Below are 14,738 nucleotides of genomic sequence, written 5' to 3' on the forward strand. Positions count from 1 at the left end.
TTCAAAACCGCTAAAGATGAGTGCAGTGCTTAAGCAAAGCTGCCATATTTCTTTTATCATTTTTTTCCCTCACAGGCTTAAAGCTGATATTCTTTTCCTCCATATTTCAGATTTTTTTTCTTTTTTCTTTTTGGATTTATAGAACTCGCCTACATACTGACCTAAACCTTTCTTCTGGTTGAGAGTGAGTTTGCTTGCCTGGCTGAGGCAAGTTGGGTCGCACCTATGCCATCCACCATCTTTATTCCCTCCGGAACATTTTTAGAAGGTCACTCGGTGTTTGGAGTGCGCAGGAAGAGAAATGGAGCAATCAGAAGGTGGAGCAGAAGGACATATCTCCTGTCTGTGCCCCTCAACCCACCCATCCACTCAAGACTACCACCTGAAACCTGTGAGGCTAAGGACAGGTTAAGAGAAGCTGTCATCTTTTTCAATCTGACAACAGACAATGATCAATGGTGCACTGTTCAAATTAGAGAAGTTCAAAACTCAAAATATAATGTTATATTCTGTCTGTCCATTCAATCTGTCTGTCTGTCTAAGTTAATAATAAGTTGCAGATTGACAGCCATGACCTGCCAATCTAAATCAAGAATGTATAACACAAATATGTGTATGTATTTTTACACTTTTTTATATGTGGCTGCCAAGCTGCTCAAAAGGGCAAAAAACGCCATAAAAGTACTATTTAAAAGTAGCCTGTATGTACGCTATATTCTGATTTCGTACTAATTTAATTTCTTATAGTCCAGAGGGTTACGACTTCATCGTCCATCATGGACCGTAAGCTAAATTTGTTTGCACTCATTCCACTGAAGAATTACTATTAGTATATGAACTTGTGAACCAAATCATTATTTATGATCAAAGTTTGCTCATTCACGCTCTCTTCAAAGTGTTTAGAGAAAACAGGACATTCATTGTAGAGCCTGAGCAAAGGCTTTGATTGGTTGAAGTTTGTGGCATCCCTAAAATAATGACAACAAAATGATTTTTTTTCATTTCAAAGGGTTCAAACGCATAACTGAAGATTGATAGGACTCTTTATTAGTCTTTGAGTCCCCATCTAATAATGCATATTCACAGACCCAAACAAACATATTTGAATACACAGACTCTATTAGGTGTGCAAGCTTCATTTCTCTCCTCTTTTGCCTTTGATTCATTCTCTCTATAATTTCCACACACCCACTCTTCCTTCCTTTATCATTTTCCCTTATTATCTTTCAGTCTGTCCTTCTTTTTTTTCTCTTTCCTCCTCCTTTAATATATACAGCCCCCCTCTGCATGTACTAAAATACTGTACTCCAACAGGTGTGCGTGCAACTTCTCTTTATCTATTTCATTTCTAGATATGCCTCCACACACACACACACACACACACACACACACACACACACACACACACACACACACACACACACACACGTGTACTGGGGTGAGGAGTCGGGTTCTCTCACAGACACTGGGGACCAGAGATAGCACTTGAGCTCCATTATCTGAGAGCAGTGGTTGCTGAAGCAGAGAGCAGGGAGGAGAAAAATCAATCCAGCCCTAGAGCTCCACTCTCAGCTTCCACCCTCCTCCCCCTCTGCCCCTATACAGGTGCAATCCCTCTCTTCCTCTTCCTCCCTTCCGTACTTCCTAACAAAGCACACTCCCAACCCCAACAGACGCACACAAACACACTCCAACGCCTCGACTTGCTGCTTCAGTGCAGCTGTCAGTTTCAAGTTCTTGTTGTCCTAAAACCTGATTACGCAGAGGGCACAATTCCACATCTTTGTGTCTTCAGAGGTCCCTCCCAACACACACGCTCGCAAATATAATCATCCACCCAGCCTGCCTCCGAAGGATCGTTCTCGCAATCATGTCGTATCTCCAGCATCATCTGCTGCGATGCAATTTTGTTTTATCTGTTGAACAGCCAGTGGGAATTTGTCTTAAATATCACCAGGTTCTGTTTGGTATTATATCAGCACAAAGGGACACTGATTACTGAGCTCATAATGTTTTGCTTTGGTAATTTAACAAGATATATGTAATTAGAAACTATAACAATGCAATGTTAATTTACAAGCAAAACATTTGACTTACATTAAAATGTACATATTAAATCACTTATAATGTGTTGCTATTTATACTATAACAAGTTGCTGTCAATTAAATCAAACTTTTAAAAGGTCTTTAGTATGTGCTTCATTAAATATAAAGCTGTGTTACTCAGGACGCCTTCAAAGGAGATGAGCTCACCAAAGATGAGCATAACCGATGACTTTCGAATATGAAAATGCATAAAATAACTAGCTTTGGCTGATTACCTTAATAGATATCACCATCAGTTTATTCTGCTGTTATTACTCTCTCCGACAAGCAGATGCGAAGAGACCTGTTTTCCTGTTAATTCTTGTGACGTTTGACATAAAACCTACTCTTGGGCGAAATAAGCCAAAAGTGGTATGGGTGAATTTGGAATAGCATACTAGTGAACTACACCACTATTTCTGTAGATATGTCAGCAGTAGTAATATTTCAAATTCAGCATATCTCTTTCACGCTTAAGTATATGTTAACGAACCATGCGACAGTTTGTTGGTCACTTGACTTCTGTTTTTGTAGAAATCTCATTGGTTTCAAGTCCCACTCCACATTACTGTAGATAAATTATTGCTTTGATTGTGCACAAACACTCCTCACTGAACATATGTGTTTATCACATGAAAAGCATATGTAGCGTGTAAAAGTTTTAAGATGTCTCGGCTTGCTTCTATTCTTTAATATTTGTGTCACAACATGCTCCGGCGAGTTTCGACAAAGCCGCCGACACTGAAAGTGCGACAATTGTTAGGAACGGACAAACCGTTTCCACCCATTAATGCTGAATGTCATGCTAAGTACCACCCCCGGCATGATCGGGTCATCGGGGTTAGAAGACAGTCCTGTCAAATCGCACTAAATGATAATAATAATGTTAGAGCACTCTCACGACTCCTGACATTAACACTGCCGGACCGGACCAACCACTGTGAGAACTCTTCCTCATGCTGCCATTAGCGTACATATCTTAACTGCAAATTTATGTAGGATCTCTTTTAAAGCCATGTGACGCTCCGTAGGCATGGGAACACACAGAGAGAATAAGAACGAGACAGAAAGTCAGAATGGCAGCGCCGTGCCCTCTCCGTCTCTTATCTGATCGTGTTCTATGCCATTTGGCATTATCGCTGTGGCAGAAGTGCCCTTGTCAGATCAGGGCAAATACTAGCATTAAACAGCAGGTCCCCAACAGAAGAGAGCAATAATAACTTCAGTTTTATAACTAATTTAAATGGAACTCAGCGGAAAAACTGACTTCTTTTAAACGCTCTTTGCTACTTTCTCTTTGTCAACTGCCTAATGAGCATGGATGAAAAGGGCTTTGTTAAAACACTAGCATAGCAAGAATACAACACCACCGCATGTCTGCGAGGCTATTTTAATGCCCTGCCGAGCTTTAGCACAAGGCCAGTAGACTGCGCTGGAGATGTATGAATTCTTTTTGAAATGAGCATTGAGCTCTAATAGCCCCTGCTTGTTTAAGAAGAAGAGAGATAGAGCTAGCTCTGGTTCATGGCTAGCACGCTGCTTCTGAGCGACTCACTGCTGCTTTGACACACAATGGCTCAACCCCCTTCTGTCACTGCCAGGAAAATGACAGAGTTTTTTTTTTTGGAAAATGTGACTTGAAAATCGCACGCTTGAATGACTTAAGTGTTCAAAAAAAAATTGTGTTGGACCAGAGTGCGGCTCCTAGCATCCAGGCTCTTTAGTAGTCTGTGGAGTGTCTGAAGAAACTGCCAGTTAGCTAAAGTGTAAGTTTCCTGCTCTTTGCTTTGTGATATCGAATGCTATTTCAGATTATGTTTTCAAGGTTTGGTTTACTTTTGTCTTTCAAATGTCATGTTTAAAAATGCATTTGATTTTCTTGTTAGCATACATCTCTAGGACAGAGATATCGGTTAACCTTCCCGCTTACCTCAATGGTAGTTGCTTGGCTAGCGTAGGAAATACACAGTTTGCACGTTTGCTCACTTCTGCGTCCAGGTTCACTTGTACTGTAAAATAGGTACAAGAAAATTATGTCATGGCGTGATATACAAGAAACATGCACAGTCCTTTGCTAGCGGCTAGCCTGAGCTACAGTATGCAGACCGAAATAGCCATTTTAAGTACATTACATGTACTTTTGAATGGCTATTAATGGATAAAGATGATTTTGGAACCAGTTAGTGTTATGTCCAGTTAGGGCTACATGTTTTTTGGGGGGAGGAGATCAAACTTTTTTTTTCTGATCTCTCTCTCTCTCTCTCTCTCTCTCTCTCTCTCTCTCTCTCTCTCTCTCCAGGTTTCCTCTGCTTGTGTGTAGCGCTTAGTTATTTCTTTCAATTTTTACCAACTTATGCCATAGGACATAATTCTAATGATGATTCTATTCACCTATATTTCTGTGGCTGCTGTATAAACGTTCTGAATTCACTGTGAAAGAACACACCAAAAATGCCATATTATGGTTGTAATGAACAGCCCAGAGAGTCAAGCATATCTGGCGAGATGTACTTTTATAGATTGTTATATACAGTGCTAATCTTTCACCGAGAGAGAGAAAGAGAGCGAGGACACGTTTAAGAATTCATGTCCTTGTACAATTTGTTCCTGCCTCGGGCCTTTCATGTCTCCATTTTAAAAATCAAGTCCAAAATTGAAACCAAAGGCACATTGACAGGCCCTAACACCGACCCACCATCCTCTCATGATAGAGGGGGAGAACAGGAGTGTGAAAGGAAACTAATGGAGCTGCCCATCCTTTCCATTTGCCTCTCCTACCTGTCTTTCTTTCTCAACCCTCTCTCTCTTTCTCTCTCCGCCTCCTTCTCTGTTTCTTTCCCTCTCTCTCTTGAGTTTACTCATGGGTGAAATGAGCTGGTGCTAGTGGAGTAGACTGATATCTGCTCCAGCCTAACCGAGACTGAAAGTGTCTCAGGCTGTGTGTGAGTGATGACGCAGGCTAAGGTACTCACTCTCCCCAAGTGTGGCTTATTTCCCTTGGCTTATTAAATACTAGCCTCCAGGTTGAAAGGCAGTGTACAGTGGTACAGGACCTTAAACACTCAGGGCTGCTCATTGTCCAAAAAGTTTGAAACAAACACTGAACATTTACCAAATGTAGGAGTGTCATGCATGTCATTTTTTAAGGGGCACTAGTAGCAGTATTGGCTCCCTTGGTGGCTGGGGTGAGGTATTGTACAATATATAGCTGTTTTGGTACAGTTTTCATTGAAAAATGAATCGTAAGAGGGATGTAATCAAACAGTATTTAAAAAAAAAATCATAACAAAATACACGAATCCTGTAGCAGATCTAGGCAGGTGGAGCTTGGGAAGGTGGAGGGTTTGGAGCTTAAGAAATCTTTCTTATTATTATAAATGTTGAAAACAGTTGTGCTGCTTAACATTTCCGTGGAAACTGTAATATTTCTTTCTGTCATGAAATTCCACAAATTCTGAACTGTTATATTATTCCTTGCTTACAAAAGCTTGCCTTATAACACAGAGTGTAACATATTGTGACCATGATCTGTAGCTCTAAGCCAGGGTGTGAGAATTCTCCACTGTGGAAGACAATGAGAGATGTGAGATGTATGTATGTGATGTTCGGATAGGATTGTGGGATATGCAAAGAGCAAAAATAGCTGCACTTGTAATTAGCACTCTGTAAATTACAAACAGTGTGACAACCACTTCAGACCGCAGTGGTGCAGCGGTATGTCACGGTACTCTTCACTGCGGTCTGCAGCTTGTTTTCTTTGTCACATTCCCCCTTTTCCTTCCCTTTCCAGGACTGGATTATCCCATGGAGAATATCTGTTAGCAAGCTAGTGCTGTCATTATGAACAATGGTGTCGTTCTCTATTCAAAGGAGGGAGGGACTCTAACAATTCTCTATGATTGTTCTCAAATTGCGCGTTTGGGAGAGTCATGCGTTCTCATGCTTCGAATCCTCCTGGGAGGACTTTGATCAGGAAGATTTTCCCCCCTATCCATTTCAGATTTAGAATATATGCCATTCATCTGAAGGAAAAACTGAAAAGCTATTTTTGCAATCCCTAGAGTGAACCACACCAGCCATGAAGTCTGGTAATATTAGTCCAATGCTGCTGTGGCCACTGAATTGAGTGAATATGCTGACTCTCTCTTTTGAAAATTGCATTTTTGTGTATTGGACATTAGGTCGGCTGGATGAAAAATCAGCTTCTACTTGAAGAAGTGATCAGTCAACAGCAAAATGAGGTTTCCCAAGCTGGAAAAGGGTTGATATGCAAGCGTAAAGAGTTCCATAGGCGGGAAAATTTGATATAATTTAAATCCATTAAGGAGCAATATGTTATCCACTTTAATGTTAGAGCTCTAGATTTACAGCAGGGCTGAGCCAATTGTGTTGCATTAAAGGCTGTAGGGGCTTATGTTATTTACAAGCTCAGACTACCAGAGATTTGAAGCTGCAATAGAAATCATGCTAAGAATTACAATATTGAAATTCTTGCCTTTCAAATTAGTTTCGCAACTTAACCGTGCAGGGCATTCCCGGGCACGGTGTCACTCTGACAGTAGGAATCTTTTATATCCCATTTATTTTGTTTTGTAATAATGGCTGGAGTAGATGCTACAAAACCTGTCGAGGGTAATAGAATCTGACATGTTGCTCATTATCTGCAGTGATACTACATTATAGACCGAACACCTGTAATTAAAAATGTCACATAGACGCACTGATGTTACAGTTACATCGTCCTACTGATAATACAGGCATCACATACACCAACATGTCTTTTTTAAAATCATTGTTGGCCTTTAATATATATTTATTTCTCCATTTTCCATTATCTAGAACATTATTAATAATAAGCACACTACATTCTCACTTGTTTACAGAAGTATCTATCTTGTAGTCGTAAAATAACATTTTGTTGGTGTAATTTCCTGTCATTGCTAGGTTGTTATTTAAGTGATTAATTATTATATCTGTAATTATACATTTAAAAAACAGTTATATAAAAAATAAAATAAATAAAATAATGCAAGTAATTAGTTTAAAGAAATGGCACAGAACAAAAGGTTCTTGAAACTTTTCATTCTGAACTGCTTTTAACTTGTTACAGCATCTAAAAACAGCTCTTCCTCAGATAGAATGAAAATAATTGCTGTGAATTGTAAGGCAACAGGTTTATACATTGATTATACTATATTGATATTATTTATACAATATGTTGATTTTGAAGCCACTTTTTGCAATGTCCTTTTGGGTCTCTACACTCTAAAAAAAAAAAAATAATAATAATATATATATATATATATATATATATATATATATATATATATATATATATATATATATATGATCAATAAGTTAAATGTTTACATTGCTTTAACTCATCAAAATAAGTTAAGCAATTTTTTTTCATAATACAAGATTCAACTCATTTGAGTGTAATTTAAGTTGAAATAACTTAAACATCCAAGTAGATTGTACTTAAAAATTTAAGGAAGCAACTTTATTTTTAAAGTGTACTAAGCAATACTTAATAAATAGCCATATTGTGTAATTCATTTTAATACAAATTGTTATTGGTTGACAACGCAAAGGATTTAAAACCCTAATGATTACATCATATTTGAGTGGTTTTATAGATTCCTATAATGCCTAGATGATCTAAATATCCATTTTGTGTGTATGTGCTGTTATTTGTGAACTGGTATGCTTCTGGCATGTGAGTGGACAGAAATCACACTTATACTTCGGTTTGTGAGTCTCACTAAATGTTTTGTTCAAATGAACATGGTTTTCTTTTGACCTTTCCTGCAACTTCGAGCCCATTATCTTGTGGTCGCAGGAGAAGTTTTCACCTCTGCTTACTGAGCTTATCACCCATGTCTCATCACTTGTCGTTTTTCGCCATGATGGACTGACTGACCTCTGTCCACTTTAACCTTTTTTATCTCTCACTCTCTTGCTCTCTCTGTCTCTGTCTTTATTGTCTGCATTGATGTGTTTTTCTGGCCATGCAGGTCTGGTGGGTTCATGAAAAATAACACAAGTTTATAATGCATATAATCAATGATGTATAATGGTATGTGTGTGTGTGTGTGTGTGTGTGTGTGTGTGTGTGTGTGTGTGTGTATACACATACTTAGAACACATTATTAGGAGTAATTCAGCACAATGTGGAATCAGACTTGATATGTTGTGTTACTTGCGCAGGAAAGCAAATTGCTTATTAGGATTTTGTGTAGCTGTATCACGTGTAACAACCTTATATCATATTTAGTCATGTAATAATGACTTTGTTCTATAGCAATAAAAGCTACAAAAAGTTACCTAACAAATGCATCAAAATAGACTTGTATTGCATTTGCAATTCAAAGAATAAAATTTTCCTTTTATGACCAAAATACAAAATGGCATCTTTGAATAGTGCTATGCCACAGGCAATATTGATGAAAGTCCCTTTAAGTCAAGTCAGTCCACTTGGCTGCCATTTTGGCAACACCCTCAGGCATCCGTTTTCTATCTGAGCAGTTTGTTAAAATATGTTTCAGTAACTTACTGAATGTCAAATCACCCATTTTCTTTGGCAAACAAATTGCCTTAAATCAGGCTAAAACTATAGTTTTAGCTTTATATATGTATGTGTGTGTATGTATGTATGTGTGTATTTTATTTACTTATTTTCAAGGCAGTGCTTTTACTAATGTGATTGGCTCTTTTATCTGAAAGACGGAACTTCCTTTCTTCCAGCCACCATATTGAATGTTGTGATGTCTCGTATTCATTTTTCCACATATAGTCTTTCTACTGTCTTTGGTATTGATCTTGGTCCATTTCCTCATTACTGCAGCTGTAAGTTTCATTTCCTTTCTCGGTCCAACTCTTCTAAAGTTAATTAAAATAGTACCATGCCATCGCATTTGGTAAAAAAAAATCTATTCATTTGGAATCTCCACATATTAGTTCTGCCCTGTTTTGTTGCTGAAAAAGACGATGCCAAGAAAATTAGTTCCTAAACAAACTCCCTGCTCTTTAAACACTTGCTGTGTTTTGCTTTGTAATTAGTTGGCCCCATTTTGGTTTTTCAATTATGCACGCTGGATTCACTAATTTTAAGAACACTGTGGCAGCTTTTGAAAAAAAAACTGATTACCCACATTTATGTTTACAGTTGGACATAATCATACTGGTAAGGTGAGGTATTCAGTTTTTCTCACAGTCTCGTCACAGAACCAGGATTTAAGTATTCAAGAGTCTTTTCTTGTACCAATACACGCAAACAGCCTGCCGGAAGAGGCATATTTGGTATACTTTCATACATGTATGCATGAAGTACATACACACCTTTATCCTTCAACATCTACTTCTAGTCTAGGTGCACACAAGAAAAAACAAATGAGAAGAAAAAGAAAAGAAAAGAAAATAGCATGAGATACTCTAAATTTACATTTTGCATCTGATGCAATGGCAGTCCAGTCTATATTAGGTCAAATTAGGCTAAAGACAATTTCTTGACCACTATTCTGGCTCTGGCAATATAACCATCTTATGTGAGTGTACAGTATGTGTGTTTTAATAGTCCAGACTGGGGTTTTATGGATGTTTTCACCTCATTAGTGTTACCTTGCCATCAGTCGAGAAATACTGTCGCAATTGTTTGACAATGTTACTGCACATGGCTAGTTTTCAGAAATGTACATATAATTTAAATATTGATGGACAGACGCTAATAACGAGGAACTTAGATAAGAGCTAATAACGAGAAAGAACCTCGACTGCTAAATGTCACACTTCCAGTCTTCTCACTCGATTCTTTAATAACCCACAGATACAGAATATTGCCATGTGAGAGGGCTTATATATAACTGGCTAAAACAGGAACAGGGGCTATATAGGTGTATTCCCTTTCTAGAACAGGCCAAAGACTTCATCTGTCCTGCAGTTCCCCTGGGGTGTGTCTATTGCTCTGGTTAGAGTTACATTTTCCCAAGACCGTAGTACACAGGGCCAGATTAATGGGCCAACAAGACACATGCCTAGAGGCCTCCAAATACTTGGGGGGCCCTAAACTATTACATACTGTATGAAAACAATTGACTTTAGTTTTCTCTTTTTAGTTTTTGTTTTGTTTTGTTTTGTTTTGTTTTGTTTTGTTTTGTTTTGTTTTGTTTTGTTTTGTTTTGTTTTGTTTTGTTTTGTTTTGTTTTGTTTTGTTTTGTTTTGTTTTGTTTTGTTTTGTTTTGTTTTGCTATTAATTTTGTAGACACTTTGATCCAAAGTTTTCTTCTGTTTTGTTCTGTTTTGTTTTGTTTTGCTATTCATTTAGCAGACACTTTGATCCAACATTTTGTTGTTGTTGTTGTTTTGCTTTGAGAGAAAGGGAGTGGAAATAAAGAAGTAAAATGATGAAAAATCCCTTCGAAATCAGATGCATCAAAATCCTTTATTCAGTTATTTTAAGAAAGTTAATAACATCACAAGGATTTGATTCGCTGCACTGACATAAACGCCAATATTATCAACAGTAACACCATCCTCAATATGACTAGTAGCAGCAACAACAGCCTGGTAAGTGACAGTCCTCCTGGAGACGTATCTCCAACACCGATCGGTAACAGAACAGGGACAGCAGAGGAGCTCCTTACATTACTGTTGATAAAAACAATGTCTTCTTCTATCGAATCATTGGAGAGGAAGGAAGATAATGTCCATTGGTGCGAGAAAGCTACCGACCCATCGCTGCAGGAGATGTCAATATAGAGGCAGTGAGAAATATTCTGAGTAAAAGAGCGACATCTGCATTTCTTAACACGGGAGATAAATATTGAGCCACAGTCAGTGGTCTATGTTGAAAGAGGTAGTCATTAATGATTTACTCCAAGGTTGTTTGAACTATGAACAGGTTATGCTTTTTTTCTTGTATGATTTGTATTGTACATTTAAAATCAGAAAAAAGATCCGCACACGAAAATTGTCCAGAGGTCACAAGGTGTGCAAAACTTTTTCGAGTTTAACCCTTCATCAGTGCCAGTGCCTAGTGTTTGGCGCAACTAATTTCCATTCGCTCTTGTATTACACATTTTAAATTAGTACTTTTATTGTATTATTATTTTATTATATGCATTATTATTATTATTATTATTATTATTTAATTAAAATTGTTGGTGGTGCTGTTCTGTGGTGATAAGACACATGAAAGTGTCTCTGCCCTGTTTGTGTGATGATCAAAATATTTGATTTTATGCTATAAGGGATTTCATTCATCCAGGCAATTGTGGAATATCCGGGGTAATTTAGTCACAAGAAAACAGGCACAAATTTGCAACACATTTGATGGGCAACGGAGACCAAAATAAAAGCCCCTCCAATGATCTCTCTGTATGCCTCTCATCTCTTCACTCTGGGGGTCTGTAACAGTAGGGAGGGCTCTTACACTTGAAAGGGCCTGTATTAAAATGCTCTTTTAGTGAATGAATTTCTGCTGTCTTAAGCCGATTGAGCAAAACAAATCTCTCTTAAAGTAAAATCTGGTGGCAGCAGGAAAGAGTGGCAACAATAGCAAGCTGAGAGACCAAGAGAGAGAGACGGAGAGGAAAAGAAACCGGAAAGATATGGGTGGCTTAGAATGGCAAAATTGCATATTGAAAATTGAAACTCAAGTTGAAAAATAATGCACTTAAATTCAACAATGAAAGCCCACTTTGTGGCCTTTAAGTACAGACAAGCTTTTTTTCAACTGTCGCATCTTTAATTTGATTCGAGCTAAGTTATTGGCCTAATGTCTGAGAGCTAATTTAGCATGTGGGTATATTATATGTTAATGGCTGTTTTCTTTGTTCTCATAACAAGTTAAAAGGTCAGTTTCTTGAGGGACAGCAATATGGAGATTAAGAACGTCCACATTTGATTTAATCTATAAGTCAAGGGCTGCATCGTTCTAATGTTTGTGTGTGAGTTTGCATGCACATTTGTGCAATTGGCACTACATGAGCTATAAAGGCTTCCAGGCTCATAAAGGTTTTAAGGGAAGAAGACTCTTTTAATGAGGGACACAATATGCCGGGAGTGAATGACCTCAACGCATCCACAATTACATGCTAGGTTTTTCTATGCAGCTTTCCTAAACTTGTTAAGTAGCTCTGTTGTCAAGTAGCTTTATTGTACAACAATCTTGGCTCAACAATCTTTAGCATTTTTTTTTTCTTTTCATATAATCCTTGATGATAATCAACTCTCATTATCTTTTTAGACTCTGAGGAAAAAAATGTTAAATCCCATGAAATTGCTTGACAGGCTCATTTTTCTTTCATGTGTTGATTTCCCGGTTTGTGCAGAATATTTTAGTTATGTTACAGCCATGGACTGTAGTTGAACCCTAGTTCTCGTACTGGAATTCGATGCAGTCCTGACTGTTGATGAGATTACATACCTTAGGTATGCAATTGCGGAATTAGGCCTACATTCACAGACAAACTACAGCGGCCATTTTGGCACTGACCTTTGACTTTGTACTAACAACAACTTTAAGGAACAGCATTTTGGTGTAAAATAAAATAATTTAACTCACACTTAAAAACTTTTTTCAGTCAAACTTGTCGAATCTAATGCTTCCTCTGCTCCTTTGGTCTTATGGAATAGCAAAGTGTCCACTGGTTGCACATTCACCTACTGTTTCACGCTTTTTCAGATATGCTACTCATTTGATGTATTGCTTTTTGCATACTCTGTATTGGCTGGTTGCATTTTCATTACGGAGAGCATTTGATTGGACAAAAATCGGTGTGGTGCAGGATGAGTAATCAATTTTTAAATGCATCTGTTTGCTAAAGGTGAATTTGTCACCATTTAGCCTTCAATATGATCTCAAAGCTAACACGCATTGACAAAAACTCTCATTTTGATTTTCCTTGATATAGAAATGGTTTTGTGTGAATTCCAAGTTTATACACAGTCACAGAGTATGTCCTTGAATGAACAGAATGTCTTCGACCATTTTGAATACAATCACAATTCCCATGTTGTGTTTCTTCACACCAACTGTCTCGTTTCCTTCTCCCCCTCTCTTCCTGCTGTGAATAATAGCTCCCGACCGCAAGAGATAAGATGCGATTTAGAGGAACGGCTGATGCCTTTGTTCTTCAAAACATTGTCAATGTTGTTTGGCTAAAGCTTAAAGCTGGACACATGTTTTAGACCTCTTCCTTTCCTGTCATCCGTTAATCCCCCTGCACCTCCCTCCCGCCTCCGTCCGCCTTCAATCAAGGTTTTTTTTCCCTGTTCTTGAGTATCCTACTCAATATCCTGATCCCTCTCCATTTTTCTTTGTCTCGCTCTGTCCATAATCAGCCTACACTGTCATGCATCCATCTCGGATTTGTTTCTTCCTCATAGAGTCTGTCTTTGTGTCTCTCTTTCCGTCTTTGAGGTTGCAGCTGGTCAGCTGGGCCATGGAAAATTTGCCTGCGGCTATTACAAGCAGCTGGCGTCCAGAGAGATGGACAGGGAGAGAATGGGCGAGTGAGGGTGGCGTGGTGAGACTTCAGGGCGCGCAGTTCTGCCTTCAGCACATGCTGAGGGTACCAAATTCAATTTCATCCGCTTCGCTTCTTTTAAATTTATGATTTAAGACAAGGCAGAACATGTGTACGTTCATATAAACACCCTTAAGGTAATTCTATATTGCAATAAATCCAAAAATAGGTCTTGTAGCATTGTGACATCTAAATATAGTTATTTTACTGACATCTCTCTGGATGCATTTTGATACAAACTGAACGCAATCGTTTAGATTAATTAAGCAATGAAAACTCAATGCTAACCACTTTAACTCTCTGTAAACAACAGTGATATTAGTGATACTATTAGTTGTTATTGCCCATTCCAAGTAAAGTGATAAAAAGTAAGTACACAGAAAAATTTCACAGTTTCACAAACAGCAAGTAACACGTTGAATTAAACTTGAAATTTTGAAATGGAAAAACTGAAGTATATTTACTCATAAAACGTTCTCAATTCATTCTTGTAGTACATTGTAGAAAATGTAGTATTATTCTACTTTTATTCTTTAAAGGGTTAGTTCACCCAAAAATGAAAATTCTGTCAGTAATTACTCACACTCATGTCGTTCCAAACCCGTAAGACCTACGTTCATCTTCAGAACACAAATTAAAGGGTTAGTTCACCCAAAAATGAAAATTCTGTCAGTAATTACTCACACTCATGTCGTTCCAACCCCGTAAGACCTTCGTTCATCTTCAGAACACAAATTAAGATATTTTTGATGAAATCTGAGAGCTGGATCACTCCTCCACAGGCTTATGGACACTTTAACTTGCTGGCCCAGAAAATGTATTAAAGACATTGTTAATATAGTCCAAGTGACTCCAGTGGCTCAATCTTAAGTTTATAAAGCGACGAGAATACTTTTTGTGCGCAAAAACAAACAAAAATAACGACTTTATTCCACTTTTCATTTCCTTCTCTCTGGACCTCGAGTCTTTTTACGTAATGTTTAAGCGTAGCGCGTCTGTGTTGCACGTCACCACGTAGGCTCACTATTGGGCGACCTTGGTCATGTGATACGTGGTGACGTGAAACACAGACGCGCTACGCTATTACACTACGTTAAAAAAACTTGAGGTCCAGAGAGAAGGAAA

At 38.0% G+C, this 14,738-nt stretch overlaps 1 protein-coding gene across 2 annotated transcripts in view; it reads left to right on the forward strand.

The window, feature by feature from the left end:
• The window catches only part of cdh4 (cadherin 4, type 1, R-cadherin (retinal)), a 251,683-nt gene that overhangs the window by 49,717 nt on the left and 187,228 nt on the right, over positions 1-14,738 (forward strand). The window contains exon 1 of one of the 2 annotated variants that reach the window (XM_081357560.1): positions 3,790-3,851. The exons of the other annotated variant lie outside the window; for it this stretch is intronic. The gene's annotated coding sequence lies outside the window, so the exon portion shown is untranslated. Of the gene's footprint in view, positions 1-3,789; positions 3,852-14,738 lie in introns of those variants that run through there. 2 annotated transcript variants of the gene reach the window in all.

The sequence above is a fragment of the Scardinius erythrophthalmus genome (assembly GCF_964197995.2).
Source record: "Scardinius erythrophthalmus genome assembly, chromosome: 25".
NCBI lineage: Eukaryota > Metazoa > Chordata > Actinopteri > Cypriniformes > Leuciscidae > Scardinius > Scardinius erythrophthalmus.